Genomic DNA, 9,403 nt, shown 5'->3' with positions numbered 1-9,403 from the left:
CATGTGCCGGAACAAGACTTTATTAAACAAAACATAAAACTAGTAACTTAGTCCTTGGTCTGTAGCCCAACTGTTTACCATATTTAATCAAAATCTCCCCTACCTTTTTAATATGTCAAACAAATAAACATGACTGAGTATGTCACCTCATTTCCTGCAATCAATATGATTATGAATTGAGTATGATCTGACTTTGTCTAGATTTATAATAATCACAATCTAAAAATTGAAAACAAATTGTGTGTAGAGTGTAGAGTCAGACTGATGTGCTGTGACTGCCAGGTGAGTTCCACGCTGCTCCATCTTCGGAGATCTTCTCAAGGCAGCAGGAGCAGTGAAGTCTTCAGTTATCTGGAGTGTCCTTCCCTCAGCAATGCATACACTGGGGACGGAAACAATTGTTAGATCCCATTAGTGATGTTATAGTAAACACATGACGGATAATAGTTAGGACTGACTGTAGCTGCTCACTGTACAATGGCTTCTCCCTGACAGGATGGAAATCCCAGACACTTGTGCAGGCCTTGTGCAGGACAGCCAAGATGAGTCTGTGGAAAAGCAGATTGTGCCATTCAGATGTTAAGATAATGTTAAGATTTATAAAATAAATAAAATACATGTAGGTTCGAGTTGATGAAGAACACAAAGCTAAAAACTAATCAATATAGTTTATTATAACAGCCCTGCAATTCATTCTCTTCGTGGGGGGTATCTTGTCATTAGTGACTTTTAAAATTAGTTGTAAATGTTTTTTTTCAGGCTGGAAAAACAGATATAAAATATGATTTAAACACGATGGAGCTGCACAATTAAAAAAAAAATCCTTTGCATAATGGGACGCTTGTCTACCTGTTTTTATTCAGAAACAGCAACATGATGTTGAGACGGGCTGAGCAGAATAGTATACTGCTCACATGTGTTTATTTGGATCTTCATAGCCACTATTAAGACAGAAAACGCTCTATATGAGGTCGACACATGCTAACATTACATCCTGATGTAAAACTAGTAGGCTATGTATGAAGGTGCCGATGTCCTAGAAAAGCAGACATACAGACACGCTGATTATTATTATAGCAACAAGACTCCAGTATTCAGCTGACTCATATTTCCCTGGCTAGCGCCGGGATTATTCTGCCGTGCAAAGGCAAAAGACCGTAACTTCAATTTTTTCAAAAATGAGTTTTTGTCATTTTTGTAACAATGGTCATCAGTTTTATCATGTGAACAAAAATCATGACTCAATTTTGTTGTTTTCTTATCAAACTAAGATGCTGTTTTTGCCGTATCTTCCAAAAGCAGAGGGAAAGCCAAGGCAGAAGACCGTAACATCAGTTACGGTCTTCTGCCTTTGTTTCGAACGTTAGAATGAAGTTACTGCTGAGTTACGGCACTCTGCCTTTGTTTTTCATGTGTGTTTCCAGTCACTTACTGTTTGCCGCGCTTGAGTTACGGTGTTCTATTGCCTATATATTGTATGTAATTGAAGCACTTCTGTCACAAACCCTAACTTCAATAAAGTATAAAGAAAACTGTTTGTCTGATTGTTTGTTTATAACAACAACAATAAGAATGGCCTGTTCTCGAGGGAAACTGATGGTGGAGATGGCTTTGAAACGTAAACACCAAGATCCAGGTAAGGATGATGAAGATGTACGGGGGAGATGCATTAGATATAGCCTACAATGTACTTCAGGTTTTGTGAAATTCAGCTAGTAGCCCTGTTAGCTAGCTATCGATGCAAACAAGTTGACTAGCTATTACTTGTAAAAACACAACACATGTATCATATAAGGGAACACGTTAGATGGCTTGCCAGCTGCAAATCAAAGACTGAATACTATATAGTTAGGAAGGACACATTTTCACGGGCCATACAGTTTAGAGCTAGCTGCCGGCAATGACAGTCCAGTCCACTCATTGACAGAAAACAACGCAAGCGAGTTGGGGGCGCCTGCCGCCTGGCGACACGCCTCCCGGCTCGGAGAAAATAGCCTGAACGAAAACAAACAAACCAACCCAGCAGATAGAATTTATATCGCACCTCACCTTTTCTTGAAATCTGGTCAAAATCCATGTAAAAAAAAACATCCATTGAGGAAACAAATCCATTGTCTTAATCCATAAAAAGTTATCATCAGTAGGCTATTAGACGATTCGCTGCCTGCGTCCGGTGTAGTGCCATAAAGTGATTAGATGCCATAAAGTGATTTGGGTCTCACGGCACTTGCTGAACGACTTTAAAACATATGTAGCCTGTTTATGGCAATCAAAGTAAAAGTAGCAAACAAACAGTGCCTCGTAGCGTTGAGTTAGCCTAATAGTCTGGGCATTTTTGCAGAAATGTGCGCTCGCACACGCACACACACACACGCACGCACCTGAGCAGCAGCAGCCCCCACCCCCCTCCCCCCCCCCACCCACACACACACACACACACACACACACACACCTGTGCCTGTGATGTGGCAAGCAATGGTTAAGGAAACAAAACACAATCCTTTCTTGCAGACTTTTAGCCATTTCAAATTTTAGTCTCAGTGAGACAGGGAGCATGATGAGGAAGCAGTAGGCTTTACTTAAGAAGCTTGTGAGCTCATTTATTTTGAACCACATTCAACAAAAATGTAATGCATGCATCTGCCAGGATCACCCCATAATTACCTGTCTGCCTGCAACTTGAGTGTCTAAATAAAAACATGGTACATTTAGGCCCTACATTCCAAAACTAAGGGAAACATTTGTGTTAGTTGGTTGAACTGAAGTCAGACTAAACGTGTAACTCAAAATTGACAATTTCATTTATACTTTATAGGCTTTAAAAAAACACCAAACCGGGTGGAGTTAATGACACCAGAGGACAAAGGGTGTATCAGTCATGAGGACATTACGAGGGTTAAGAAGTGTGACAAAATGTAATTTCCACAACAGTCATTTCCTCATGTTTTATATATGTGTATAGGCATTATATCACTGAAACATATGCATATCAAATTAAAGAGTTAAAAAAGGGTTATTAGCTCATTCATATATACATTATTCAACATTACTTTTTGTCACATCACAGTCATTACCATTACAACACATATGTTTAAGTAAAAATCACAAATAATAAACACAATAACATATTTCTTTTTAATAGTTTTTAAAATTGTATGGCCTCTAGTTGAAGAATGACCCATGTGCTTCTAAACAAAATGGATTAGATTTGTATATATACTAATATTCATTATTAGTTGCTGTGTCTAATTTATTTTCTTTTATACTTTTCAGTTTCTTCTATTCCTGGAGCAATTCAGCCAACTGAATGCATGCCCCCTGCAAAACTAGAAGCAAATGAGTGGACAGTTCTCCACAGTTATCTTGACCTCCCGGATGAATTATTTTGTGGAGCAGATGACCTGTTCACAAGCATACCAGACACCACTCCTTTGCAACCCATGATACCGGAGCCTGCCTCTCTGACTGCACTGGAGCAGGTCCTTGTTCCGGTTGAGTCGGCAATTGAGCCAGTGATTGCCAACGTCACAATACCAGAACCAGTTCTTCCACAAGCGACACCAGCCGCTGCCCCAGAGAACACTCCTGCTCCTCCATCAGAGCCTACTAATCGACCTCCAATGAGGGGACCATGTGGGAGCAAGTGCCGCAGGCAGTGCTCAGGAAAATTTTCTGAAGGCAGGCGGGAAGAAATTTGGAACGAGTATTGGAAGATGAATTATGGACAGAAACGAGCCTTTATGTTTCATTCTGTTAATCAGATTCCAAAGGCAAAGGTCGGAGCCAATCCCAGTCGGCGGAGCAGGTCTTTTGTTTACAGGCTGCAGGATGCACACAAGACCCCGCTGCAAGTGTGCAAGCTCTTTTTTCTTTCCACGCTAGGCTATCACCCAACAAACGATAGCCTGGTTCTGTCAGTGATGGGCAAAGATAAAACGACTGCTCTAGCTCCACCTAACGACAAAAGAGGAAAACATGAGCCTGCCAACAAGCTGGACCTCAAGCCGTTGAGAGACCACATAGAGTCATTCCATCCGTCTATCAGCCACTACCGGAGGGAACATGCTCCACGCCGTCGCTATCTCCCGAGCGATGTCACCGTGAAGCTTATGTTTGCTGACTTCATCCACAAGGGGAACCACTGCTCTTACGAGACATACCGTAAGGCAGTAAAGTCAGCAAACATAAGCTTTGCCAAGCTTGGAGAGGAGGAGTGCGAGCACTGTCTGCTCCAGGATCAGCACTGGGCTGATCATCAGGGGGAGACTGCAGATGATTGCCCTCAGTGCGAGAGGTGGCGCCTGCACAAATCAGCTGCTGTTGAAACCAGGCTGCATTACAGGGCAGATGCAGAGAGGGAATGGCCTGAAAATACGGCAGTCAGAAGTGTCGACCTTCAAAAAGTTATTATGCTCCCGCGTATGCCTGGGGTGAAGTCAGCGGTTTTCACCCGACGCATCTCTACATATCACGAAACGTTTGCTGCAGTTGGAGCCATGAAGACCAAAAACAAAACCATCTCTGTTGTCTGGCATGAGGGTGTTGCGGGGCGAAGTGCCAAAGAGGTAACCTCAGCATATGTGGCGGCATTACAGAAGGAGCGGGACATGAAACATGTCGTGTACTGGGTGGACAACTGTAGTGCCCAAAATAAAAACTGGTGTCTGCTGTCATCCCTGGTCACACTGGTCAACTCGGACACAATATCTGCCCATGACGTGACCCTGAAATTTTTTGAGCCTGGGCACACATTTATGAGTGCCGACAGCTTCCACCATGGCGTGGAACAAGAGATGCGGCGCAGACCAGGAGGGGTAGTCTTCGATTTTGCAGACTTTCTCTCAGTGGTCGCAAATTCTAATTCCAGGAAAGTGGAGGTGGTGGAATTGAAGAACGAAATGATCATGGCCTGGATCGATGGCCATTCTGCAGCCAAGGTTAAGAAGATGCCAAGACTGGCTGAATTGAAAGTAATTCAAATGAGACGTGGGTCAATGTCCATGTTTGTGAAGAAATCCCATGGGGAGGAGGACTTCACTGAGCTGGACTTCCTCCAGAAGAAGTTCGGGTCCTTCGTACCAGCCACCTTGAGGCCACAAGACTGGGGTGTAGAGGAGGCCAAGAAGACGGAGATACTGAAGAATCTCGTCCCACTCATGCCGCCAACGAGAAGAGCATTCTGGAGCTCGTTGGCTGTCAGAGGCCTCAATGAAGAGTATGAAGAGTAGTCTCTCTCTCTCTCTCACACTTTCTCTCTCTCTCTCTCTCTCTCTCTCTCTCTGTAATAAAGAAAGAAAAAATAAATAAATAAATACATTTCTATTGTAAATAAATACATTTCTATTGCATCAAAAATGTATTAATGCAGTGTTTTTTCATCGAATCTAGAAAAATGCAGATAATGTCATCCAACACAACCATATTCCAATAAGTGTTATCAAAAAATTATGAATGGCATATAGAGGACATATTACTGACATCCAATCTTACAAATGTAAGAAATATAGATGGAAGGTTACGTTAAAGTGTTATATTATCCCAACTAAGTACAACAATAAGGTTTTTAAAATGAAAGGCTAGATAACACTGTACTCAGGTAATTATATATTAGGTCTATATAAATAACTCAAACAGAGCTATGCATTCATACTATACAGAAGAAATAACCTAAAGTAACATACAGGTTATTGCCATAGGTTATTGCACTCAGACAAATTAAACGAAAACTACATGAATAAGAGCAGATCACGCAAAAGGCAAAGCCAATCGGGCCGCCTGCAGGTCAGAATGGTTACATTGCATGTGCCGGACATTTCCCTCTCACATGGAAAGCTATCAATTAAATACCATAGCAACCTAAACAGCGCCGCTTTAACTTAGCTTAAAACCAAGGACATTTAACATCAAACTGGCACACACAAATGTGTGATGAAACTCACAATAAAGAAAACAAAGCAGCAGGTACTTACTTTATCAATAACTTAATACCCGGAATATTCACAGGAACACGGGAAACAGCCAGATATAAGTTGAGCCAGCTGGTGCACGCTGACATGAAGCTCTCACTTGGACACACCATGGACACACACGGCAGAAAACAAAACTAAGCTCACTCGTGACGTACTATAAAACGAGAGCAACTGCTCTTAAAGTGACACCCATAAAAGGTCAAAGCCCTTAATACACAAGGTTTTGTCACAAGGATTTGTTAATATAGGCTATTGTTTAATGTCTGATTTATGATAAAAAGAAAAATGCTGGAAAAGCATTTTGAAGACATGTACATTATTATGTACCTTTTTTTATTTATTAAATGAAAAAAGCCTGTATCCAAATCTGTTGTGTAAAAACTTTAGAAACTAATATGTGGTAAAAGATTTGAACTCTGGCTTTATCCAACATTTAGATTTTTGTTTGGGAAAAAAAACACATATTACCCATAATTGGTTACATATTGCCATATTTGCACGTTTATTAAGAGATTAAAGAAAAAATGTAATATAAAAGATAATTGTTTTAATGTCAGTAATCAACTGGCAAAGTATCATGATGATATCTACATTAACATTTTTATCCTATTCGCCTGGGGTGTCTCGCCTTAAAATTCTCATTTTATTTATTTTTTTATTCAAATTATGTAGTAATATGCCTAAATAGATAAAACTCACTAAATGTTATTTTAAGGCTATTATTGTTGTCACAGGAAAAGCTGATATAGAGTGATTCAAATCCAAATTGTCAATAGAATAGAAGTTAAGGTCTTTTGCCTTTGTAAACTCATTATTTTTTTTGTAGATAATACAAAGGCAGAATACAGTAACTTCCGAATAAGGGTCAAAGGTCAAGTTAAAATCTTAGATTTTTTGGGGGATAAACAACTTCCCTTTCATACTATAACATGCCAAATTTTCAATAATCTACCTACAACTGATTTGGCAGGACAGCAAAATAACTTTGAACTCATTTTTCTCAGTTCTACACTCTGGTGAGTTAAGGTCTTTTGCCTTTGTAGGGCAGTATTTTAACTGATTAACGGAAGGATTCATTGGTCAGCCTTCTTATTTTACGTTAACGGTTAATTATTAACATCCTTAGAAGTGACCAAATGCCTTAAAAAACGGTACATCCTTTAAAAGAATATGCTAACGAACATTAGCTGTTATACCCATTATGACTTGTTAGCTAGTGGTTAGCTATGCTGCCTGCAATACATTATAACCACACGTTGCTTCTCATCATTGAACGTATTATACCGACCAACTTTGAAGTTTAAAAACATAAGAAAACCAGACTTACAGTTCATAGTTTCCGTGGGATGGCTCCGTGTCCTGTAGGCTCTAGCTAAACCCTAGGTCTGTGTCCGACCGTGTGTCCGTGACCGTCAGTCCAGACACTGCTGCGGCTCCGGACAGAGATTGTGAAGCAGCTCAATTGTTTATTAAACCACCGCAGGTCCTGGTGTTTAATGGGTATCCCCTCCTCAACTTCACCGTGTCACATAATAAGCCTCCTGTCCTGTCTAAAATGATCGGGAAACCACCTCAAAGCTAGCTAACGCGGCTTATTTACTGTTACAGACACCTTGCACTACTTTTCCTCAAAGGCTGGAGTACATATAATGTAATTCTCCATTACTTAAAAAATGCAATGTAAAACTACAGAAAAAGAGTTCAATTCACTACTACCTACTACTTCGCATTAGTTTGATAGTTGTTGTTGCTCATTTAGTAATTTCCTACAATTTCTGGTGAAAAGGGACGAAGGAAAAAGGCTTTTCCTCCGTTTGTTCACATGCTGACGTCACGGGTCCCAACCGGCGCTTTCATTGGATGATGCGACAATGTTGTCCCGCCCACCTTCTACGGATACAAATCTGTTCTACGCATACGAAACACTTTTGCACCACATTTACCACCTGGGACTTGGTGCAAATCTACCTGCAAAAAAACCCACATAGTCCATGAGCCAGGGCCCCAAATTTGGGCCATCGGTATCATTTTGGGGACAAAGGCGCATACTGATTTTTGTCAAGGTATAAACCCTTAGTACTAGAAAAATCACGATAGCAGTAACGGATTGGTAGCGAAATCACTTTTTTCAGCGTATGAAGTTACTAACCCCCTAAGATAAATTGCGTTTTTGGAATCCAGTGTATATCTGGTTTAGGCTCATGGTAGGGATATTGTACATATTCTGTAATATGATGCTTGGTATCACTGGAAAGGGGACCTTTAAGGCTTTCATTTAAGCCCAGTACTGGGTCTGTCTGACAAACACAGAGGTCACATGACTTCTTTAAACCAGAATTATAACACGTTTTTTCACAAGTTCCGCCTAAACTGTATGCCTTCTTTTATTCCTGTTGAATGAAAGAACACCAGGGACACACAACTCAACAACTTCAGTACTCAAGGCACTCTGATGATTCAGAAAATGTATAATATACCCATACTATTTATTTGTGAGAGGTGATTATGAGCCTTAAATTAGACTTGTGCAACCAGTACAAGTCTTCAAAATAGAATTGAGTGGATAGAATGGACAAATAGGGAGCCCTATTAGTCCAGCAGATATCTGAATGCATTTTGCTTTTTTTGATACAAACATGAGCTCTGGCACACTGTTAGAGCATGCCCTAAGGAAGATTTTTGGCTATAGGGCCATCGCCAATTTATCCTATGGTTGCTATGGCAATCATTTTAAAAAAGGGCCGCCATTTGCTGTTATAGTATCAGTAGCTTGGGTTGTAGAGCACCTAGGATCTTGATTATGGTGTCTAATCCTACATTTTCAAGGATGAAAAAGGCAGTGGTGCTATTTCAAACATGCTAGAAAGTACCCAACTTCATATATCTGGCATTCAGGGAACAAAATTATGGTAAAACCTTCAAATAGTAGCGGAGTTATGCATATTTTCATGAAATACAGAATCAGTTCATGAGTTGTGTGCTGACCTTATATGCTTACAAGTAAATATCTATTTCAAAGCCTGACCAATACATCGGTTTAGCCTGTTTGATAGGTGTAATTGCTATTTTATCCGTGTAACCCACTCTGAGTAAGTCAACATTACTCTAGGTTCCGAAGGAGCAAAGTGATATAAACAATTACCACAATGAAAGTACCAGGCAAGGTAAGTTGCAAGCAGTACCTTTTACTCATAAAGTTGTAGGTAACACCCAAAACACATATGCATATTCATCATTTGAACATAGAAAATATGGGCAATTCAAAATAAATGAATGTTGTCAATAGTCCTTTTAGTCGGTCTGTTTTGTGATCACTTCCGGTTAATCAATCCACTGTCAGTGGTTCTCCGTTAAAATGTCTGTACTGGTCCTGTGACAGTTATTGGAAAGGATGTGTGAAGTAGTCAAATGGATGTGTGTATCCTGGCGACTGG

At 40.3% G+C, this 9,403-nt stretch overlaps 1 long non-coding RNA gene across 1 annotated transcript; it reads right to left on the bottom strand.

The window, feature by feature from the left end:
• Positions 1-243: 243 nt before the first annotated feature.
• LOC307255877 lies at positions 244-7,671 on the bottom strand. The gene is made up of 3 exons (XR_013845044.1): positions 7,297-7,671; positions 472-548; positions 244-382 (listed from the first exon to the last, which is right to left on the bottom strand). It is a non-coding gene; the product is annotated as an uncharacterized lncRNA (long non-coding RNA).
• Between the last annotated feature and the right edge of the window lie 1,732 nt (positions 7,672-9,403).

The sequence above is a fragment of the Ammodytes marinus genome (assembly GCF_949987685.1).
Source record: "Ammodytes marinus genome assembly, chromosome: 1".
Taxonomy (NCBI): Eukaryota; Metazoa; Chordata; class Actinopteri; order Uranoscopiformes; family Ammodytidae; genus Ammodytes; species Ammodytes marinus.
This window is presented reverse-complemented; position numbering and strand designations above follow the sequence as displayed.